Source organism: Scleropages formosus, chromosome 9 (assembly GCF_900964775.1).
Source record: "Scleropages formosus chromosome 9, fSclFor1.1, whole genome shotgun sequence".
Classification (NCBI taxonomy): domain Eukaryota; kingdom Metazoa; phylum Chordata; class Actinopteri; order Osteoglossiformes; family Osteoglossidae; genus Scleropages; species Scleropages formosus.
Window position 1 is genome coordinate 6,927,775 of NC_041814.1, and position 25,090 is coordinate 6,952,864.

A 25,090-nucleotide genomic window follows, 5' to 3' on the forward strand; every position below is an offset into this window, starting at 1 on the left:
AAATATTACTTTAGTGCAAATGGTAAGGGTATTACCATTGTATTGTTTTCTCCAAGCAGAATCCCTCAGGGAACTGGTTTCAGGTGAATGCATCTGTATTTGCTCTATATCATATTCCTAACTACTGGGTACTATAGCAGAATATTCACTGTGTGTTGCTTGTTCAGTTCTGGCGATGTTGACTGTAATATGTGGTACTGACTTATTAAACTCTTACTGTCTTAAGGCTCTCGTCAATAAGATGAATGAGATCATGTGTAACAGTCTCTAACACTGTGAGCTGCTATAGCTGATTGAGGATATTTCTTTTCTAGGCAATTTGTCTTATGTACCATCCAGGTATACATACATAAAATCATATAAACACACTATTTCCTTTGCCTCACAGCTGCAGAATTTCCATTTCATAGCTGAATAAATGAATTGCACTGTGCAGAGCCATGTGTTGACAGAGTTTCAGTCATTGCTTACATTTAGGCTGGTCATGTGGAGAAATGTATCGTCGGCAGTACCTTGTCCCTAAATAGCTTTATTATTGAAGTTTTATTTGGTTAGTGTGGGGTTTGGTATCCTTAAATGCTTATAAAGCCAAGTGTGAGAGATCACTTCTAATATGAGTCCAAAAACAAATCTTTCTTTTTCCAAAAGCTCCAAATTTCCATTATGGCATTGTTATTTTTGGCTGGGCTGTAAAGAATATCTTTGTATTTTGCTGACATTTCAGCAGTGCATCCTTGGGGGCTGTTTTTTTTCCTGATTGAGTTTTGGTTTCTAACTCACTCCCTGTGGAAATTGTGTGCATATACAGAATGGCTTCTACATCCTGATAGCCTTAATGCCTAATGTCTTGCCATGCATTTACTCTAAAAGGGTTTGAATCTATTAGGGAAAAACAAATGCTGCACAAGGTTTTTATTATTTATTTATTTAGAATTTTAAGCACTCTCGGTTTATTGACGTATCTGCTGACTCCACAAATGAATTTGTGTTGTTATTTTGAAATGATTAATATGGTGTATGGCACAGAGTATTTCTTGTGTAAATAATCAGACTGATTATTGTGTTTCTCAGGTCTGACATCAGCCATTCCTTCACTTTCAGGTTTGTGTAAGCCTATATTTGAAACTAGGTCTTACTTCAGCTTGTGAATGTATAATTCATATGATATAATCAGTTTTATACTGTGCATCATTGTGAACAAGAAGAGGACCACAAGGGAAGAGGAACATTATTAGAAACTATTTACCTTATGGGCACCGTGTACACAGGTCCATTCACTGAATGTTCCAGCTTGAGATCTGTTAGACTGTTAATCCAGAACAATGTGAGTACGAAGAATGCAGTTTCTGAAATTAATGTTTCTTTATTGTAAGTGTTACTGCACATTTTGTCCGTGTTTGTGAGATGACTACTCCTTTACAGTCTCCTATTATCATAACAACAGCAACACATCATGAAAATGTGAAGAAAGCAAGTCAGTCTTTTTTTGTACTTTGTTTGACACAATTTTTCCAAATGTCTGAAGTTTATACTGACTGATTTCCCCCCAGAGTGAAGCTGATTTTTAAATAGGGCATACACCACAGATTTGGGTAGCGGTGGGAGAGTAATAACCACACTATTGTTTTTCATACATAATCTGCTTCAAATATTTTCCATGGGAAATGTAAATGTGGCACATGAAACAGTTGTACATTTGTTTCTTGGGTTGCTGTTTTAAAAGCAAAGCTTGACTGTTACCCTGCAAAGGACTGGTGTCCCCTCTGCAGTGTACCTTGCCTTATCTAGGGCTCTCTGTCTTCGGCATAGGCTAAAGACCACTGTGATCCTGAATTAGGAAAATTGTTATTAAATTAAATTAAATTAAATTAAATTAACTTAAATTAACTTAAATTAAATGTTACAAGAAAGTATAGAATGGTCTATAGTAGTTTCTTTCTGTAACACATTTTGATTTACATTTGTATGGGTACCAAATAAACAAGTTCTGAATCAAGCATCCATTTGTCTTGCAGTAGCCTCTAATTAACCAAGGTTCATTACGACAAAAATGACAGAATCCAATAAACTTCTTCCTCGATGTGCCAGCATGGGCACGTATTGATTGCCCAGAGCGAAGCACTGTGGCATGTGTGACCTGGTAGAGATCTGATATGGCAGATGCTGGGTTAAGGTTTTTTGGATTCCTGTTTTTAAAGGCAAAGCCTTTTTAATGGCAAAATTTAATTCTGGAACACAAGACAAAAGCAAACCAGGCCGATAACTAGGACTATACAAACAGATGGGCCTGGGAAAAAATTATGTGGCCCAAGGCTTAAAGTCTAACTTAGTAAGAGACACCATTTTTGTTCTAAATTTCTTCTAAATAAATTTCAGATGCATACAGAATCAAATGCATATGATGGCGATAACTATTTCAATATACTGTTACAAAACTGTCTACATATAATTTTAGAGTTCTGAGTAACTTTTTGTTTTTGTTGATATAAAAAAAACAGTAGAATAATGATTGTGCCCCATCTGATTTTGAAATGATGATATAATTTAACCATATCAGCACATTTAAATAACATCTAATCAAAAAATTGTGACATAGCATGTATACATTATGTACAATGTACGGACAGTTTTAAAAAGTCGGAGTGAAGACCAATCTCTAATGCTGACAAGGACTCTACACTATTAATTAAAACATTGACAGGAGCACCAGCAAGGATAACAAAGTGGTTGTCATTGAAAGATAACAGTTGACATAGATTCTGCTATATGACAAATAACTCATACCTTTGATGTTGCAGGAGAAGATGTCAAGGCTTCACTTTGAACTGTGATATAATGCCTTCATAGTCCAATGACTCCATCAGCTCACATTGACCGGAATTAAAGGTCAAAAAGTTGAGTCTAGAAATAAGCATGGATTCCCTTATGCTGCTTCTCCTCTAGGTAGCTGTGTAGAGAAGCCATTCCTCAGAGCATCTTGTTTTAAGTGGTTAAAACTCTTCAAAATAGCATTAACACTGATAATTATTTGTGGGGTAGTAATAGTAGTAACTCCCTCTTGCTACCTTTTGTTTCAGTTGTTGTACAAAGACGGTTAATTCGGCACCCTAAATTTTTTTCTGGACACATGGTATACATCATTGCATCTTTGCCAAAATTGTCTCCACTTTGCAATCTGTGATGATTGCCTTCATGATCCTATATTATATTGTTGTAAAAGTTTGGAAATTTATCTGTCAAGCATTTCATTGCTAAATTCACAATGTTCAACAATGTCTGTAATAAATTTTCCAAGATCACGGTCTTGTGAGCACCATGCTATTAGAGCTCTACAAAATTGTCTAACGTTAGGTGATGATTGGGAGGGGGGGTGTGGTGGCACAGTGGCGCAATGGGCTTGGTCTGTGCCTACTCTTGGGTGGGTCTGGGGTTTGAGTCCTGCTTGGGGTGCCTTGCAATGGACTGGCATCCCATCCTGGGTGTGTCTCCCCACCCCCCCTCAGCTCTGTACACCGTGTTACCAGGCTAGGCTCTGGCTCACTACGACCTGACTTGGGACAAGCAATTTTGGTCAGTGTGTGTGTGGATGATTAGGATATTAAGGCTTTATTTATGCTAGTGGATAAAAATATTCCCATTTATATGTTTTTGAAAAGAGTGTGTTATCACAAGCCGTTGTGGCTTCATTACATAGATCCCTGTTATGTGATGGGTGGATGCACATCTGCTGAGTTTTTTTCAGACACTACATTCACTGCCATGTCACCAGTTTTTATGAAAGGGATCTTTTTGTGGAGGTACTTTACACAAACTGCCAGTAGTTCCCTTTTTGACATCAGTACTTGTCCTCCAGAATCATGTAGTATATTGGATTCCTTGTGTATTTGTGCTTTGATCTTGAGGATGAGTAGTGAGGGCACGGTCTCCACCAGCTCATTTTGAACATCAGACCTCAGTGTCCTATTCAGTGGCAGGCACTCCAGATGGTGTTCTTGTTAAGAACCTCCTGGTTCGCATTGTGCCGACGCTTGGGGAATGTCTGGGTTTGCGCTAAAAAGAACATGATGATAGGTACTGTCAGAGTCAGGGAGTTGTTTTCTAAAACCATCATAGAATTACGACGATCACAATATGCAGATGCTTATTACAGACATCATAATTGTGTAATGGTTACAGGACATGGCGCCTCAGACGTTGTTGGAAAAAAGGCTGAATGAAATTCTCAGTGGACTTCAGCGTCTTTCAATTTTTGTGCTCATCTACAAGCATACAAACCATAGTTTTGCCAATTTTTGTGCAAAATGTAGAGCTGCTTTTACCTTGCCAGTTTAAAAATCCATATGTGGATCTGCCCACAGCCAAGTGCACAAACTGGCATCTACTCACTAAAAGATGCACTTTAGTACATTTACTCATTACCAATTTATTAATACATACAGAATACATATGAAATAGAGATTAGTTAATGTGTATGCTTGACTAACCCAGGTCCACTTATTTCAGTGTCCCTTCAGCAAAGCATAGTGGTACATAGTGATTGCAGTCTGAATGCTCCTGGTTCAAATTAGTGCTTGCAGTAATAACTCAACTAAAAATTACAATTTATAAATAGGTGATAATAATAATAGGCTTAACACACAAACATAAAAATATCTCACCTTGGACAAAGGTGTCAGCCAAACAAAGAATAATAAAAAATGCTTCAAAACAAAAGTACCTGCAAGAGAATCCTTTCAGTGGTGTACATATCTTCAGAAGCACAGGAGAAGGACAAGGTTCACTAGTACAGAATGTGGAAAGAGTGCCCCACTGTACTTTACCTGCCTTGCATGTGGAATATGCATCAGCACTACCTTGGCCAGAAATTACTGCACAATTACTATATTTCTTAGTAATGACATTCTGTTCTGTAAGATAATAGACTCCACAGCATACCTGTATTAAAGAAATGAGCAGTCACTAACAGCTGGATGACTTTCACAAGAACAACTTTGTTTGAGTATGAACATTTTTCATAGTCAGATTATTGAATACATTTGGCTTTTATTATGAGGTAGTTTTCAAAGGAAGGATTTTAATGCAAAGTGCAACTGATACACTTATCATTTACCTGCTTGCCTGTATTGTGACTACCTAAGTATTTTTTTACACTCAACGCAGAATAAAGAGCTGTATAAAGAGAGCTACACATTATGTCACAGTGCACCAAAACTGTACCAAATTGTCTACACCAATTGACAATTGAGTCATTGTGTATGTGTACTACAAGTATTCTTGGGGTCACATTGTGGGAAGGTTGTCTGGTTCAGGCAAAATGAAGCACAGACTAAGGATCAAGTGCAACAAACAAGTTTATTTGTGACATTTACAGACACAAGGGCCTCGATGGGGGATTCTGGTGAAAGCGCAGGGTCAGCTCCGGGTGTGCATGCACCCCACTCAGACATGGCGTATTCTGAGTCTTGATGATCAATCAGCCACTACTACTGCAGGAAGAAGGTTTCAATAGGTGGCTAGTGATTGCATTTCTCCAAGCTTAGAACTCTTTATTGCCACTTTGTAGCATACTGGAATTGGTTGTGGTTCGCCGCCAATCATGAGACACCTTATCGCAATATACAAGACAGTGAAGGACAAAAAAATAACAATATGCATTGTGTGCAGGGGTGCTTTGGTTGTCTGTCTTGTCCCCCTTCGCCTTGCCCTCCTACTCCCCCGACTAGTTATGCCAACATATTTTGGAAAACAACAGTATGGAACACAGCAGTCAACAGTTTGAGATTCAGCTGCCCTGTCTTTCTTACACTGTTATACTGTACCTTGGTGGTGTAAGATGTACTCAGGTACAGCCACCTCAAGTACGGCCTTGTTCATGGCTTATTCATGGCTTGTTCATGGCTTGTTCATGGCTTGCCACATCCCCCAAGTTAGAAAAAAAGATCTTGGCCTTTGAGTAATACAGGAACAAGGTTGAGTGTGACTAGTACATTTGGCTAAAAACATAGCTTTACAGGATTAAGTGATTTGCTTTAAACATTGCCTCATGCTGTTCCCTTATCATTTCTTCTCTTTTAAGGTCTTAAAGTATTACTAAAACTAAACTGATTTCAGAGGCCTCCCAGTGTTCATCATGCCTTGGTTGTTTATGCTTTGAAGACTAATATCTCCATTCATTCTCTCTGTGTTCCTTAAATTAGAAAAGGACTGCTCCCAATGTTTGTGTGATCCTAGAGGAATTATTTGCCACTTGTCATCTACAATCCTGTCTATTTACAGTACATCGTAATTTATCATTTTATATTTTTGATGTTTACATTGTTTACAAATAAATGAAAAAAATTAGTGTTTATTTGATATGATTACAGATAAAAGTTTGTAAATGGGATTGACCTATGAACCTGTTAATTGCTCTGAGAGGCTTACGTCTAACTGGTTAATGAGTAGAATATTGGATTTTGGCTGTGGGTAGCTGGTAACATCGTGGTTGGAGCAGCTGCCTTTGGCTCCAGAGGTTGCTGGATTGATCCCTGCCTCTGGCTGTAGTGTCCTTGAGCAAGGTGCTTGCCCTGGAATTGCTCCAGTACCTTTGCCTGGCTCTGTGACTGGATAAATAGTTGTGGCACTATACTGGACTGGTGTGCCTCTACCCCCTCGGCCTTGTGCCCAATGTCTCCGGCACAGGCTCTGTCTTGCCATGACCCTGCTTGGGACAAGCTCTTATTGAAATCGGTTGATTAGTTTTTAGCCTTGGTCCTCGCAGACCACGGTATATGCATTTTTGCAACTGAGTTCATAATCATGATTGACTGAGCTTTTTCTAAATATAATTTCCAAATCAAAAAATGTTAAACCAAACACATTAACTGAAAACTCACTATCATTCATAAGTGCCTTCATTTTTTGAGTAATAGCTGTAATAGTAAAATTATTAATAATATGTGTTTAATTTTCTCCTTTAGAATAATTAATACAGCCGTTATTTCAGGTAAGTTATTACAATGATTACATTCTTCATCATTAAGAATGTCAAGAATAAAGGAACTAACAGACTGATTCATCCAAATGATGCTTAATACTGATTAATTCACATTCAAGTTTCAAGAATGAACAAATACACTAATACTATTTTACTACCATGTGTCTTTTATTTTTCTAGACTACATAAATTTAATTTCATTCAGTCATCTGCTATCATATTAAAAACCCAGTACATAACACAAAAGGGTCTGCCAGGACCAGCTTTAAAACCAGTGTTCTACACCAATAAAAAGATCTACCTAGACACCTCCACTGAGCATCGTCCCTATAGAAGACAGGGGAGCACTTGCTCTACGGCTGGTGGAGGTCGATAGAACAGATTGGGCACATTCCACTGAAATGAATGGGGGGCAGTTGTGGACCATGAGGTGAACCCTGTTATCACAGAAGACAGCTGGAGATTTAGCTATCCATTCAAGACATGCATGTGTGGTGGAAATAGGAGCAGTGGGACATGGAAATTGCATTTTTTTAATTTAAAAAACTGCATATTTATGTGTCTGTATATATGCTTAAATTTATATGTGAAATGTATCAGAAAAAAAGTTCTTGTATTTAGTTGTTCTGTATCTGGTTTTTCTGATTATCCATTTAGTTTGGTGTATTTTTCTCTAGGTATATTTTTGTTTTTTGCTCTCAGTTGCATTTTGTCACTGTGCCGCTTTCATATTGTTGGTCCATTGAGTATGCCGTATTTCCCATATAATGATCTTACAAGTGTACAAATGTCATTTTGTCTACAACATATGGCTATGCTAACAAAGGCTTCCCACCGAAGTGTGTCCATCCCAGAAAATGGGGCATGGGGCAACTGGTAGTGTAGCAGTTAGAGAAATTGCCTTAGAAAGGTTGTGGGTTCAAATCCCACTTCCATCTGTACTACTCCTGAGGAGGGTACTTATCCCAAATTGCTCCACTGAAACTACCTAGCTGTATAAATGGGTAAAATAATTGTTAATAGCTTTGGTGTGCTCTCCCATCTTTGCTCCAAGTGAAATATATGCTCTGGACATGTATATGGATTTATACATGTGTGTAAATGCAATTTCCAGAGAAGATAAATAGCAAGGGGTTCTTTGTGGTTCAGTCATCTAATACATCCAGTATTTTTATCTGAAAAAATTAAAAGATAGATTTTGTCAATATTTCATTCTACGCATCTAATCAATTGAACAAAAGATTCTTCCAAGTGACCTCTATAACATATCTGGCACTGAAAGAGCAGGGAGTTGAATCACAGCTCACTGTTTAAAGACGATACACAGGCCAGCTCTCATTCAGAGGAGCAATCAAGTCCCTGGCTCAGAGGAAGAGATCTCCTAACCTCCTGTCAGCTGGAATCACTTATACCCTGTCCTCTTTCTCCCGTAAGGCAAGCCCTGCCACTTTAAAATGTATGAGTTAGTCACTGTATGTTACGCTTCACTAATGTAACATTCAGGACATGATGAGTGATAAATTCACTTACGTATTCTGAAGCACATTATTATCATCTATAACCACAACTCTTGGGTCAGAGTGGGACATGGGCTGAACCTTCGGACTGCTTGGGACACCCTCAGAGGGAAGGAACAGTTATAAATTGACTTTGTGATAATGATTGTTATCTTACTGTCATATTGTTCTTTTAAAGGTTCAGTGATGGTAATAGTTAAACTATCATTCAACCACCTCCGAAATTAGATCTTAAGGGGATTGCTTGTAGCATAGTGGTTAGAGCTACTGCCTTTGGACCCAAAAGTTGTAAATTCAATCCCCATCTCTGGCTGTAGGTTTGTTGAGCAAGGTACTAACCCTACATTGCTCCAGTTAAATTATCCTGTTGTATAAATGGGTAAACAATTGTAAACTTGTAATTGTAACCTTAACATTGTAAGTTCTTTGAAGAAAAGCAATGGCTAAATGAGTAAATGTATCATGCACATTTGAATCTTGTGCATCAAAGTTAAAAATAACCGATTTTGTGAAAACTTTGCTTGACCTGGGTGGGACACATAATGTACATGGAAATATGGGGCCTATGTTTTCACTTCACTTAAGTGTTAAATAAAATTGCATAGATCTTATGCAATTGGTAGCCACCCATCCAAGTTATACAAATAATGCAAATAATGATTTATAGCCTAAATTTCATGCATTGGTTAAGAGAAACGTTAATACAGCATTGTGCTCTGTGCTGTATATGTAACCTCAGGATTACACATCCGGGCTAAGTTTCATATTACCTGTTCTCGATATCCAGTTCAGTACTTCACATTTTACATGGATTATGACTTTTCACATTACCCCGCATTTTTCCCCACAGACACACTTGTCACAGAAAACATCACATTTAAAAGACTGTAGAAGAGCTGCCTGTTGTGGGCAGATAAACACAATTTACATGGACAAGCAGGAACTAACTGCACTTTGTAAAATGAAGCAGTAGAGACTTGCTCTTCTCAGAGCCATGCTTGTCTCTCCGAGCGTTCTGGAAGTGACAGATAAATTGCACATTATTTAATTTCCCCATGAAAAATGAAAATGGTAACGCAAACACGAATGCATGTAACTATCTCATCTTGCAAAGTAAGACTTATTTTCCTGTCATGTTTGTGAATCTGAAATTGAAACAAAACTGCTGAGGGGCATTATTTTCTCCTCTCCTGCAGTACTTCCTCAGCTCCTGAGTTAATCCCTCAAATGATGTTAAAAAAAGAAAAACGCAATGCAATGCTTTTTTTTAAGTAAAATCTGAAAATCCGCCTCAAATCGTCTTTCACAGCGAAACGCAAATGCACATCTTTACTGTGCCTCTCAACACTGGCCCAGAATAGAATGAGGTCTATTTTAATTCTCAGTTGACTGCACTTTCTTTGTGACGATGCCGATATGTGGATGTATACACATCTCTTTTTCCCCCCCAAAAAGGATGTTTTTTTTTAAAGGCAGTGTTTTTTACTTTACTTCTTCAGTATTCAGAGAAGAATGTAGGCAAGTAACAGTGTAGTCATATCTCTTTTCTTAATGACTAAGCTGTCAATGCAAAAAACTTTTGCATGTCTTACTTTTTTGTTTGCTCTGTGTTGCTCTGAGAGTCTGTGTACTTTATTTGAACCAGCTGGGTTACACACACTTTCTTAATGTGTAAGGCAGCAGTGCTCAGCAGTGTGACTGGTTTTCAGTTTATCGTTATAGTTTTTCTGTTGCTGTTAGAGCGCAAAGCTGCACCATTTCAGTCTTTCAGGATTAAACCAATCTAACTTGTTTTACCACAGTAAACCACACTGCAGTGACCTAAAATAATTCTGAGACTGTGCTGAGATCTTGCCTTCAAAACTCAGTTAGGACATTTTCTGAAGGTCTTTTGAATTTGGTTTCTGCTGCTAGTAGGCTCACTCCCAGCCTAAATTAAAATCCTTTTATTATATTCAGCGACTACAGACACCCCTCTATTTACGTAAATTTGACTTACGTAAATCTGGATTTACGTAAAAAATTTTCCTTATGCATTATTGTATGGATAGTGCTTTTACTTTACGCAAAACATCTGAAAATGCGTTATACGTACAAGGCAGGAAATATGTGAAATACGTACAAGGCAGAAAACTGCATCTTCCCACTTCCCATGTGTTTTGAGTCGTGAACACATCCCCTCTCATTAGTGTAGTGCTTTCTTCGCATATTTTTTTACCCATTTCACTATTCACAATCCCTGGTGGTAAACGTGCACCTGAAGGAAAGCGAGAACCATCTCGCAAGCATACAGCAATCGGTTTGGATGAAACTGAAAATAATAAGGAATTATGAAGATGGACAAAGATTATCGTCTATAGCACAGGAACAAGGTTTAGCCGTATCAACTGTGAATACGATAGGGACGGATGCTAGAATCTGACATACGTAACTTTTGACTTATATAACTGGTTTAAGAATGGTCTATTTTTGTAAGTCGTGGGGCGTCTGTAGCTCCTGTCAACAATAGCAGCAGTTCTCTTGTTACAGTGAAGTAAAATGAGTTCTAACTTGATCATGACATCTAGTTATTACTATTATGGTTTCGTTGAACTTTGCTTGCAAAAAATCTAATTTCAACATTTGACACACTCCTTTGAATATTTATGAGACAAAAGAAGAACATACTGCAAGGATTCTATCTATCTATATGGTTGCCAAGTGGTCGCCAAGAGCTGGCATGAGCTCAACGACGCTCAACAGCAGCAGCCACAACATTTTACCGTGAACAGAAGGAATTTAATTTTTGTTGGATGTCCAAAGAGTTAACAGGTTGAGCTTAAGGGTGTGCGCAATGATAAGAAAGTTGACTTAATTGGAAGGACAGCCTCAGGGAGTAGGAAACACTGAGAAGCTAGATGATGCTGAGCAAAGCAATCTATGCTTAAGGTATAGGGGCCAGTGAGTTTTGGAGATACTGCTTTCTTAAGCCATCTGTTGCTTGGCAAATAAGCACCAAGGTTTGAAAACTGAAATGACCTGCAAGCAATAGATGACAGGTGACATATTTCTACTTGGGGTGGCTGAAATTCTGCTTGTCCTAGATGTGATGGAATTCTGATTACATAAGATGGGAGGCTGTAATGAGATCCAAATGTGAGGATCACTGCAGCAGATGTGCACTAAGCAGAGACATTGAATGAGACAAAAGCAGATACACTTGTTTTGCTCCAATATACAAGTGCCTTCATACACAAGACACCATGTTGATTCCAAAAGTGTAAGGTCAGGTCTGATTTGTGCAAGTATCGTGCATAAACTAGTGAAATAGTCAATGCTTCACTTTTGTGACCAAGTTTAGCTTACTTCCAAAGGACAACACCCATACTGTTAACCCATATTTTTAGGATTCTAATAGTGAAACAGTTATATCTTTAAAAGAGCTGGAAAAGCCAAAGTGGTAAAGGAAACTTGAGTAGGTAGAGTGTGTTGTGTCTTGTGTACTGTAATAAATATGCTCAAATGCTCAGATAAGAAGGTGAAACCTTCAAGCATTTATTCAATTCTATTTTAATTAAGGGGGCGCAGTGGGTTGGACCAGGTCCTGCTCTCCAGTGGGTCTGGGGTTCGAGTCCTGCTTGGGGTGCCTTGCGATGGACTGGTGTCCCGTCCTGGGTGTGTCCTCTCCTCCTCTGGCCCTACACCCTGTGTTGCCGGGTAGGCTCCGGTTCCCTGTGACCCCGTATGGGACAAGCGGTTCAGAAAGTGTATGTATGTATGTATGTATGTATGTATGTATGTATGTATGTATGTGTGTGTATTTTAATTAGATTCCAACCATGTTAATAAGGATTAAGATGTGTGTCTGTGGCAAGTCAACTAAGGAACTTGAGAAATAAGCCCAGCCTTCAAGTCATAGTTCTGTCACAAGTCAAAAAAGTAGAGTGTAGTCACTACAGTACACGCATAATGTAGTATGGACTTCACTTTTTATGTTCATATTAAACACTACATTTTTCCAGAATATTTCTGGTGTATATCTTCAGTTTCTTTCTAGTGAACTGTAAAGAGTTAAACAGTTGGCCTGCATAAGCCCAATTGATTCCTTGGGGCAGAACATAGTAGAAGTGCAGTGGAATAGACTTTGTTAACTGGTTATGAAAATGATGTTAGTGGTGTCCCAGGTGTTGACATAGTATTAAATGTATAATCTCAATGGTAAAGGTAGAAGTACATCTAAGATAAATATGTAGGCTGTTCTGAGGTTGAAAAAATGGTTCTGCTTTGAGGGTTGAATCATTTAAGAAGGAGCCCAACTAAATTCAAAAGGGGATTTTACCGTGACTAACAGTAATGCTGAAATGCATTAGAGTCATTAAGTCAACAAGTGAAGAGTGGGTTGGACTTAAAATTGTAAACATACTTCAAGAAAGAAGTGTGCAAACGAGACAGACTTTTATGAGCTTGTACCAAACTTAGAAGGACAAAGGATAAAGGTAAGATCACAACCACAACTAACACTTTCCAAGGTTCATAAACCACAAAATCAAAAATGCGGTTCACTGTACACAGAAATGACACTGCATTACAAACAGGAGACTGATATTGAAAAAAAAAACTGTTAGTTACTGTGCCAATACCATTAAAATGCATTTTTAAGCATTCCTACAGCTGAAACTAAACTGAACGGATTATTATTGAACCTCATTTTGGATTAATCGGTCTTTTAGTTAATTAGACTTTCAAAAATTAAATAGGATGAACTCAGGTTATGAAGGAGATTAGGTTAAGTGTGGTACTCATGCCTGGAGTTGCTAGTGCGTTGTTGATCTTGCAAAGCAGTAAAAATGATTCTTTTGCTTTAGTTTGCTGGATAAAAACAATGCTTCCCTTTACACATATTTTTTACTATCACGAATTTAACAGTTTAAAATGGCAAGTCTGCAGCTATCATGCCTATTGAAACAAATTATATTTGTGTAGTCATATTTGTAAATTTATTTGTGTAATTTGGCTTATATGTTGGAAAGGAACAAACTAACTACTTGAGAATCACATGTCAGCATCTAAGTCTCTCTTTTCTATGAGATGTATGTCGCTTTGGAGAAAAGCGTCTGCTAAAAGAATAAATGTAAATGTAATGAGCAATGTGTGCTTAACTAAGGACACAGCTGAAATAAAAACAACATTACTGCCAGGGGGATTAAAAACCTGCGATATAATGGGTTAACCACTGCGGTAATAGTAGCATGGCTACCACTTCTCAGAATGCTACTAATGAACAAACACCTAAATAGCTATCAAGGTGAACAGTGAGGAAAATTCTCAGTGTCTTTGGATAACTGTATGCTTTGGTGCTGCAGGTATTGACAAAGGGTTTTCTTCTCTATCAGGACTCTGACTGTCTCATCACAGTAATAAGTTATAACAGCAATATCCTGTGATTTATCAAGCTTTTTCCTTAACTCATCACTGTATTTACTAACATGATGCTATTGCATTTATCAGACTGTTCCCTTGTATCATTCCACTCTGGCTGACCCACAATAAACAATAGACATCTTTCATCCATATCTCCAAATGTAAGAAAAATCAACCATGTTTAAAGAAAATGAAACAGCTATACAATTTGGAAGTGAAGGCATCGCCTTTCCATCTCCTCCTCAGCAGCACGACTAACCCTAAAGTACTTGATATAGTACTGTACATACTGTAACCGTACTTTTCCATGCACTGTGCAGTAGTTTAACTGGAGGGCAAACGCATCAGCATATATATCAGAAAAACAGTGACGGGATCATTTTCCCTCAGAAACCATGAAGATAGTAGATCAGCGTCAGTCCACACAGAAAATTGTCTTCTCGTGCAGGCAGGAAACATTTTCCATGTGCAGCAATCTGATATGTTTTGAAACTTTCTGTGTAAGAGGTAATGGATCTAATAATGGATGGAAGTTCAAAAGTAATTTCCAGCAGTAATGGAAAACAATTAACTTATCAAGTCTGAACCAATGGGCAATTAAATTAAACAACTTAAATTGTTCAGTTAAAATTGTCCCTTAAATGATGATTTTATGTAACCTTATTGAAAAAGGAACACTGAATAATGCACCCTAATTATTTTCTTTGGCTGAGGGAAATTTTTACAGTTATATATAACTAGGTTTGACCTCACCCAAGAGATGACACTCAACTAGCTGCAACAGATAATTAAACTGATTTGCCATTATGTTATTCAGCTTAATAATTTATTCTTCTTCCAAGTATATGAATGACATTAGGATACATTTTGCAAACTTAGATAAGTAGCTATATGTTATCACAGTTAGTTCATTCCCTATTCTGATTATTGTATTAAAATGTAATAAACCAAATTACAAAAAATGACCTGGGGAAAGTTATTTTATTAGTGCTGTTATCATACCTAGAGGCAAATGTGAAGTGGAAAATGATTGCATCTCAAGCTAGAGCGGTACCTGTGACAAGAAATTTATTTTCTCTACGATATAAGATTTATAGAATATTCAATATTGGGATATTACCCTTTTAAAGGTCCTCCTACTTCTTACAACTCTGTAGTAAAAACCATATCAACAAATAGAAATTAAATATTATTATCTTTAGATAGTAGTGGAGTTGTTATGGGGGATGACCATATTGCCTGAAGACATTCAAGGAAAATTGAACAACAGTGAAAAAAATAAACTGTTCAGGGTAGTAACTAAACAGATGGACTCCTCCTGCTGAGTATATAAACAAAGTACAGAGAGAAAAAAGAAAGGTGATCCCAGTTTTTACTCTTTGCTGCTGTTAAATACTAATACAGATGCAATGCTACAACTTTATGATGGTATAGTAATTCAACAAAATGTGTGCATTTGTATTTAAAATTAATGCTTCTTTGCAATAAAATATTTATGTATACCCTTTGTCTTTGTCGCTACTGATTTTGTCACAGATTTATGTAAAATGACTATAATTAAAACATAATGCATACCAGAATTGAGTTTTTCTCCGATGAATGATATGTCTAGATTTTGTTGCTTACCTTATTCATTTCTTTTGCAAGACACTGTAGTTTGGTGATTACTGCAGCCTTCGAGCTTTGAGGACTGTTTGAATGCTAGGATGACTTGTCTGGCCTGAGAGGGGAAGAAGGGAAGAGCCCCAGCACCTTCCCATGGACATCCATTTCTATTTTGGTAAAGCAGAGCCCTATAGTTATATGTCCTACAGCAGAAGGCCACTGCTTTTTAACAACAAAGATAAATCATGAAGCTGTCAAAATACCACTCCAGCAATATTTCCCACTTAAGTAGTGCTATTTTTTTTATAGTCGTGTGACTTCAAGCAGTTTCCAGTAACACCATACTGACTAGGACAGTGCCACACACACTTCTTTAGGGTGCTGGGAGCAGCTGATACCATACTCATTGAGGAACAAGAAGGTGAGAATTTTATATCGGGAAGAACAGCTTGTCTTTATTCATTTAATCGATGCTTGTTTCTGAAGCAACTGATTATGTTAAGGTAACGACTCATTTATACAGCTGGGCCCTTTTACTTGAGCAATATAGAGTAAGTACACAGCAGGAGGTGGGATTCAAACCTGTGACACTGGGAGCCAGATGCAGCAACTCTAACTGCTACAGTACTAGCTGTCTGATCGTTTAAGACTATTATTTTACATTGGTTCCCAAATTCTATGGTACTGCAACTTGTAATTTTCTTGTTAGTTGTGTGTCAGAAGGTGGCATGTTGGAGTAGGGAAGCGAGTAGTGATGTTGTCTCAGAGTACTGCGGTGGTGTGCAAGAATATGGGCTTGATCCCTGCTCTGTCTGTGTGGAGCTGGCATGTTCTCGAGTGTTCTTGTGGGCGATCAAGCTTCTTCCCCCAGTCCAACGACACTTGTTTCAGGTGAATTTGTCTTGCCAAATGACACGTAGCACTGACCACTGGTACAATGCCCAGGTAAATGGTGAATGTTGACGTCAGGAAGGGAAAGTCAACTGTATGCTCTAACCAGAACTCTGAATGCTATGACATTTTATACATAAAGCCAATCTGGGTCCTCTTATATACTTTTACTTTTTTGCGAAGGTTAAAAGTATTTGGGGTAAACCAGAAGATTCTATTTTTGTTTTACCAGTCTGTTTTTGAGAGTTTGATAAGGTATGGTATGACAGCATGGTACGGAAACTTGACTGTCCAATTAAAATCGAAACTTGGACGACTAGTACACACTGCTCTAAAAATTATAGGGTGGGAAGAGAAAAGACCCATACAGGAGTTGTACGAGGCATCTATTTTAAAACAAGCTAAAAAAATTATGGCTGATGACACACACATTTTATATGAGAATTTTAACATGTTGCCCTCAGGGAGACGATTTAGAATTTGATGTGTAAATCAAATCGTTATAAGAATTCTTTTGTGCCAACTGCGGTTAAATTATTAAATAGGGAATTCCAAAACTGAGGTTTTAGACTGGTATGTAGAGGATTTTAAACTTGAATGTTGTTTTTTTTTTTTTTTTTATTTATTTTTCATTTTTGAATTGTATGTTAGGGCGTGTATTGTTTTATGTGAGTCCAATGTTGTGCACTGGCAGTGTCATTGTGTCCAAGACAAATTTCCCTGGAAAGGGACAATAAAGTATCTATCTATCTATCTATCTATCTATCTATCTATCTATCTATCTATCTATCTCTTAGAAGCATGATGAAACTACACTGCTCAAAAAAATTAAAGGAACACTTTTTAATCAGAGTATAGCATCAAGTCTATTAAACTCCTGGGATATTGATCTGGTCAGTTAAGTAGCAGAGGGGGTTGTTAATCAGTTTCAGCTGCTTTGGTGTTAATGAAATTAACAACAGGTGCACTAGAGGGGCAACAATGAGATGACCCCCAAAACAGGAATGGTTTTAGAGGTGGAGGCCACTGACATTTTTTCCATCCTCATCTTTTCTGACTGTTTTTCACTAGTTTTGCATTTGGCTAGGGTCAGTGTCACTACTAGTAGCATGAGGCGATACCTGGACCCTACAGAGGTTGCACAGGCAGTCCAGCTCCTCCAGGATGGCACATCAATACGTGCCATTGCCAGAAGGTTTGCTGTGTCTCCCAGCACAGTCTCAGGAGCATGGAGGAGGTTCCAGGAGACAGGCAGTTACTCTAGGAGAGCTGGACAGGGCCGTAGAAGGTCCTTAACCCATCAGCAGGACCGGTATCTGCTCCTTTGTGCAAGGAGGAACAGGATGAGCACTGCCAGAGCCCTACAGAATGACCTCCAGCAGGCCACTGGTGTGAATGTCTCTGACCAAACAATCAGAAACAGACTTCATGAGGGTGGCCTGAGGGCCCGACGTCCTCTAGTGGGCCCTGTGCTCACTGCCCGGCACCATGGAGCTCGATTGGCATTTGCCATAGAACATCAGAATTGGCAGGTCCGCCACTGGTGCCCTGTGCTTTTCACAGATGAGAGCAGGTTCACCCTGAGCACATGTGACAGACGTGAAAGGGTCTGGAGAAGCCGTGGAGAACGTTATGCTGCCTGTAACATCGTTCAGCATGACCAGTTTGGTGGTGGGTCGGTGATGGTCTGGGGAGGCATATCCATGGAGGGACACAGACCTCTACAGGCTAGACAATGGCACCCTAACTGCCATTAGGTATCGGGATGAAATCCTTGGACCCATTGTCAGACCCTACGCTGGTGCAGTGCGTCCTGGGTTCCTCCTGGTGCACGACAATGCCCAGCCTCATGTGGCGAGAGTATGCAGGCATTTCCTGGAGGATGAAGGAATTGGTACCATTGAATGGCCCCCACGCTCGCCTGACCTAAATCCAATAGAACACGTCTGGGACATTATGTTTCGGTCCATCCGACGCCGCCGGGTTGCACCTTAGACTGTCCAGGAGCTCAGTGATGCCCTGGTCCAAATCTGGGAGGAATACCCCAGGACACCATCCGTCGTCTCATTAGGAGCATGTCCCGACGTTGTCAGGCATGCATACAAGCACGTGGGGGCCATACAAAGTACTGAGTACCATTTTGAGTTGCTGCAATGAAATTTCAGCAAAATGGACTAGCCTGCCGCATCATTGTTTCCCCATTGAGATCGGATGTGTTTTCAAATTGTTCCTTTAATTTTTTTGAGCAGTGTATATACTAGCAGTGACATTTTGCAGCTTGGGTAACTTAAAATTTATGATGTGTGATTCATATGATGTTCTTGAACATGTAAAATCAGATTCATTATTAGTCATTAATGTCATATTCTGAAATAGTCTGGAAATATGTAGTAGCTGTTGTTTGGTGGCACTATAGTGCTGAAGGTAGCGCTACAGACAGGGGTTTGATCCCTGACCCTGTGGAGTCTTCATGTTTTTGTGCGCTTTGTCTGGGTGTTTGCAGTTTCTCCCCACAGTCCAAACTCGTGTTTTAGCTCAACTGGTAGCTCTGAAATGCAAGTCGTGTTTAACCATGTAAGGGGGTGCAGCGGGTTTAGCTGGGTCATGCTCCCTGGTGGGTCTAGGGTTCGAGTCCCACTTGGGTACCTTGTGATGGGCTGGTATCCCGTCCTGGGTGTGTCCCCTCCCCTTCCAGCCTTATGCCCTGTGTTGCTGGGTTAGGCTCTGGTTTACTGTGACCCTGCTTGGGGTAAGCGGCTTCAGCAAATGTGTGTGATTCCACTGCAGTGGATTGTCTACTCTCTGATGTTCTGTGCTTCCAGGATAGGCCCTGATCCACTCTCACACTGTAAATGACAAGCCCTTACTTATCAAGAGTGAGTGTGTATTGTTCAAATCCCACACTTGAATATTTTTGTGTTTTGTTGTATTGTTCAGCCAATCTTCTTCTTCTTCCTCCGCTTATCCGGGGCGGGTCGCGGGGGCAGCAGTCCAAGCAGAGTCCTCCAGACTTCCCTCTCCCCGCACACCTCCTCCAGTTCCTCTGGGGGAACCCCAAGGCGTTCCCAGGCCAGCCGGGAGACATAGTCTCTCCAACGTGTCCTGGGTCTGCCTCGAGGCCTCCTCCCAGTAGGACATGCCCGGAACACCTCACCAGGGAGGCGTCCAGGAGGCATCCGGAACAGATGCCCGAGCCACCTCAACTGGCTCCTCTCGATGCGGAGGAGCAGCGGCTCTACTCCAAGCTCCTCCCGGGTGACTGAGCTCCTCACCCTATCCCTAAGGGTGCGCCCAGCCACCCTGCGGAGGAAACTCATTTCCGCCGCTTGTATCCGCGATCTCATTCTTTTGGTCATGATCCAGAGTTCATGACCATAGGTGAGGGTAGGAACGTAGATTGACCGGTAAATTGAGAGCTTCGCCTTACGACTCAGGTCCTTCTTCACCACAGTAGACCAGTACAATGACCACATCACTGTGGACGCCGCACCGATCCGTCTGTCAACCTGCCGCTCCATTTTTCCCTCACTCGTGAACAAGACCCCGAGATACTTAAACTCCTCCACTTGAGGGAGCAACTCCCCCTAACCCGGAGGGGGCAATCCACCTTTTTCCGACTGAGAACCATGGTCTCGGATTTGGAGGTGCTGATTCTCATCCCCGCCGCTTCGCACTCGGCTGCAAACCTCTCCAGTGCATGCTGTAAGTCTTGATTCGATGAAGCCAACAGGACCACATCATCCGCAAAAAGCAGAGACGAGATCCTGCGGCCACCAAAACAGACACCCTCCGTTCCCTGGCTGCGCCTAGAAATTCTGTCCATGAAGATAATGAACGGAATCGGTGACAAAGGGCAGCCCTGGCGGAGTCTAGCATGCATCGGGAACAGGTCTGACTTACTGCCGGCAATGCGAACCAAGCTCCTGCTCCGGTCATACAGGGAACGAACAGCCCGTAGCAGCGAGCCCTGAACCCCATAATCCCGAAGTACCCCCCACAGGATGCCACGAGGGACACGGTTGAATGCCTTCTCCAGGTCCACAAAACACATATGGACTGGTTGGGCAAACTCCCATGAACCCTCCAACACCCTAGTGAGGGTATAGAGCTGGTCCAGTGTTCCACAGCCAGGGCGAAAACCGCATTGCTCCTCCTGAATCCGAGGTTCGACTATTGGTCGGATTCTCCTCTTCAGTACCCCGGCATAGACTTTCCCAGGGAGGCTAAGGAGTGTGATCCCCCTATAGTTGGAACACAACCTCCGGTTTCCCTTTTTAAAAAGAGGGACCACCACCCCAGTCTGCCAGTCCAGAGGCACCGTTCCCGAGCTCCACGCAATGCTGCAGAGGCGTGTCAACCAAGACAGCCCCACAACATCCAGAGACTTGAGAAACTCGGGGCGGATCTCATCCACCCCCGGAGCCTTGCCACCGAGGAGTTTTTTGACTACCTCAGCAACTTCAGCCAGGGTAATGGACGAGTCCCCCTCCGAGTCCCCAGCCTCAGCTTCCTCTACGGAAGGCGTGTCGGAGGGATTGAGGAGATCCTCAAAGTACTCCTTCCACCGCCCGAGGACATCCTCAGCCGAGGTCAGCAGCGCACCACTTCCACTGTAAACAGTGTTGGCGGAACATTGCTTCCCCCTCCTGAGTCGCCGGACGGTTTGCCAGAATCTCTTTGAGGCCGACTGAAAGTCTTCCTCCATGGCCTCACCGAACTCCTCCCAGGTCCGAGTTTTTGCCGCGGCGACTGCCAGAGCCACGCTCCGTTTGGCCTGTCGGTACCCGTCAGCTGCTTCAGGAGTCCCATGAGCCAGCCAGGCCCGATAGAACTCCTTCTTCAGCTTGACGGCATCCCTTACCTCCGGTGTCCACCACTGTGTTCGAGGATTGCCGCCGCGACAGGCGCTGGAGACTTTATGGCCGCAGCTCCGAACCGCCGCCCCGACAATGGAGGTGTGGAACATAGTCCATTCGGACTCAATGTCCCCCATCCCCCTCGGGACCTGGTTGAAGCTCTGTCCGGAGGTGGGAGTTGAAGACCTCTCTGACAGGGGCCTCCGCCAAACGTTCCCAACAGACCCTCACTATGCGTTTGGGCCTGCCAAGTCTGTCCAGCTTTTTCCCCCGCCATCGAATCCAACTCACCACCAGGTGGTGATCAGTTGACAGCTCAGCCCCTCTCTTCACCCGAGTGTCCAAGACATATGGCCGAAGATCAGAAGAAACGACTACAAAGTCGATCATCGACCTCTGACCTAGGGTGTCCTGGTGCCAAGTGCACTGATGGACACCCTTATGCATGAACATGGTGTTTGTTATGGACAAACCGTGACTAGCACAGAAATCCAATAACAACTCACCGCTCGGGTTCAGATCAGGGAGTCCGTTCCTCCCAATCACGCCCCTCCAGGTGTCACTGTCGCTGCCCACGTGGGCGTTAAAGTCCCCCAGTAGAACGACAGAGTCCCCAGTGGGAGCGCTTTCCAGCACACCCCCCAGGGACTCCAAAAAGGCCGGGTACTCTACACTGCTGCTAGGCGCATAAGCACAAACGACAGTGAGAGACCGTTCCCTGACCTGAAGGCGCAGGGAGATGACCCTCTCATTCACCGGGGTAGACTCCAACACATGGCGGCTGAACTGGGGGGCTATTAACAAGCCCACACCGGCCCGCCGTCTCTCACCCTGGGCAACGCCAGAATAGTGGAGAGTCCACCCTTGGTCGAGAAGAGTGGTTCCAGAACCCAAGCTGTGAGTGGAAGTGAGCCCGACTATATCTAGAGGGTATCTCTCAACCTCCCGCACCAGCTCAGGCTCCTTCCCCGCCAGTGAGGTGACATTCCAAGTCCCAAAAACCAGAGTTGGCACCCGAGGTTTGGGTCGGCCGGGCACTTGGCCCCGACCACTGCCCAAATCGGCCCCTTACGGTCTCTCTGGCAGGTGGTGAGCCCACCGAAGAGCAGCTCCACGTCATGGCTTCAGGCTGAGCCCGGCCAGGCCCTGTGGGCATAGACCTGGCCACCAGGCGCTTGCATGCGAGCCCCCCCCCCCCAGGCCTGACTCCAGGGTGGGGCCCCTGTGACCCCATACCGGGCGGGGTAAACGAAAGCCTTGGTTTGATTGTCATTGTCATCATAAGGGGCTTTTGAACCGCACTTTGTCTCGTCTGTCATCCAGGACCTGTTTGCCATGGGAGACCCTACCAGGGGCATATAGCCCCAGGCAACATAGCTCCTGAAATCATTCAGGCACTCAAACCCCTCCACCACGGTAAGGTGGCGGTTCAAGAAGGAGTGTTCAGCCAATCCTTTCATTCATTTGCTCCTTTTTAGATTTTTTTGTTCGTTTCTTAGAAGCTTTATGTCATTAAAAGTAGTAAAAAAAATCTGCATTCTGCAAATGTAGAAATTCAGCTAAATTCCAATGCCGAGACCCACAGACTTGACAGGCTTGAGAAGAAAGCAGGATCTCGTTTAGTCACCAAATCATTCTGTTATGGTGCAGAGAGACACTTTTGGGGGTTCTTCTTAACAAGTCTTCACACCACCTCCACAATGACAGTCAAAAGCCTGTTAGCTTCTTGCCACTGTGATTCAGGGAGATACATTAAGTACCCAAGTCATTGCACTGGTTTAGTATAACTCTAACTTGTAAATGTTTATTTTGTCTTTTTTATTACTTTGCTCATTTGTGCACTTGTGGTTATGGTGAGTGACAAAGTGATTTGGTTTATTTATTATTCATCAGATAATTGTACTTTGTGTCATGTATGTTGTTATGTGTCATGCTAAGCTGCTGTGTGTGAATTTCCCTGCAGGGATTAATAAAGTAATATCCTATCCTTTATGTCTATGTCTTCATGTGTTTCAGATTTTTCTGACAGTAAGAATACAATTAAAAGTAGAACAAAAATTATAACTTGAAACCTTATGCTAAATGTCAGCAGGAACATATGGTTTTATTAATATAAATGAATTTACATATTTGGCAGACGCTTTTCTCCAAAGCAACTTCTAATGAACTCTGTGTAGTGTTACCAGCCCACACACCTTATTCACCAAGGTGACTTACACTGCTAGATACACTACTTGCAATGGGTCACTCATCCGTACATCAGTGGAACACACTCTCTCTGTCACTCACAGACTATAGGGGAACCTGAGCAGCATGTCTTTGGACTGTGGGAGGAAATCAGAGCACCTGGGGGAAACACACGCAGACACAGGGAGAACATGTAAAATCAACACAGACCGAGCAGGGATGAAACCCACAATCCTCTCGCACCACCCAGGTGCTGTGAGACAGCAGCACTACTCGCTGTGCCACCATGCTGCCTAAATTTAGGGGCGTGTTTGTAGAAATTAACTCAAGTCATAAAACATAATAACTAGTGTTTGGTTTCCCTCCAGCACTGATCTGATCTTTTTTGAGAAGGTCATTGATTTACTTGTGAAGACATAGGAGTTGTGTTGTGGGATGGATCCATCTGGGGCAAGCAGAGATAAAGCCGATTCTTAAAAGCTGACGTGTAATATATTATTGTTAGAACTATTAGTTCCATGCCCTCCAATGTAAATTCTATCATATATTTTACATTTTTTCCATCCAATTTTAAAAAAATAAAAGGAAGTGGGGAAGGACTGAAGTGTTGATGATAATGCTGTTTTTATTGAAGTGCCTGAAGATAATTATGAATATTCAGGGAATCTGCCAGTTTGTCTTTTCTGGTGAAATAAAACTGATGTACACAAACTAATTCTGTTGTGGTTGAGAAACATCAATAATAATTTTGAAGTCCATTTTCAACGGTATAGCTCTGAAGTGCATGCAGATCGAAAGGATTTGACTCATAATTCTGAATTACTTTATTTTGAATAATAAAATAACGGCTGTTGAAACAAGTTCAGACAAAGAGTCAAGGCTTGACATTTGCAATGCACTGGACATCTGACGCACTAACTATCGCTGCTGTTTATTTTCGATCAGTATCTGCAGTAAAGGTGATGCTGTCTGGTTATAATTAAACTCTAAGGGGACACTGCTACAATGACTTTTTGAAGTTATTAATGAAATGTGATTGGAGTGCCAGTTTTATGTGTCACTTTAAATGTAATGTGTCAGTTTTAATTTTACACTATAATCTTCATCTTGCCAAATCACGAGGCATCTAAATAATTTCCATATCGGATGTGACAAAAATATGACAGTGAAATAATGGAAGTGTGCAGGAAGCTTGTAGGTCTTTTAATTCATGCCCGTGTCCTGGTCCTGTTGGTTTTACACAAAAAACGTTTCGTATAAAACCTGTATGTAACCTTGCTTTGGATGTTGCTTCAGGGTTAACTGTTAGAAGTGTTATCTCCACTGTTGCCCAAGGTGGAACTTCTTACTTTAAAAAACTTTTACAGCAAAGTTTAATCTAACCTTGGCACAGTGGTTGTGAGAAAACATTGCTGCAAAGGGCTCACATGGCTTACCTTGTGAAAAAGGCAATCGTACTGCTTTCAAAGAAAACAACTCCCCTTGCGCTAACCTCACGTAATCAGCTGATTTGATTTGATGGTGACAAATACATAATCAGTGTATAACATCTGTCAGTCAAACCCCTTGACATGTGCAAAAAGAATGCGATATCATAACAGGAGGTCAGACATGATTTAACGTGATACAGATGTCCAAGTTTTAAGAATTTTTAGTTT

General features: G+C 41.3%; 1 protein-coding gene across 1 annotated transcript in view; it reads left to right on the forward strand.

Moving 5' to 3' along the window:
- grin3bb (glutamate receptor, ionotropic, N-methyl-D-aspartate 3Bb) overlaps positions 1 to 25,090 on the forward strand; it is a 78,652-nt gene that overhangs the window by 30,110 nt on the left and 23,452 nt on the right. The window lies entirely within an intron of this gene.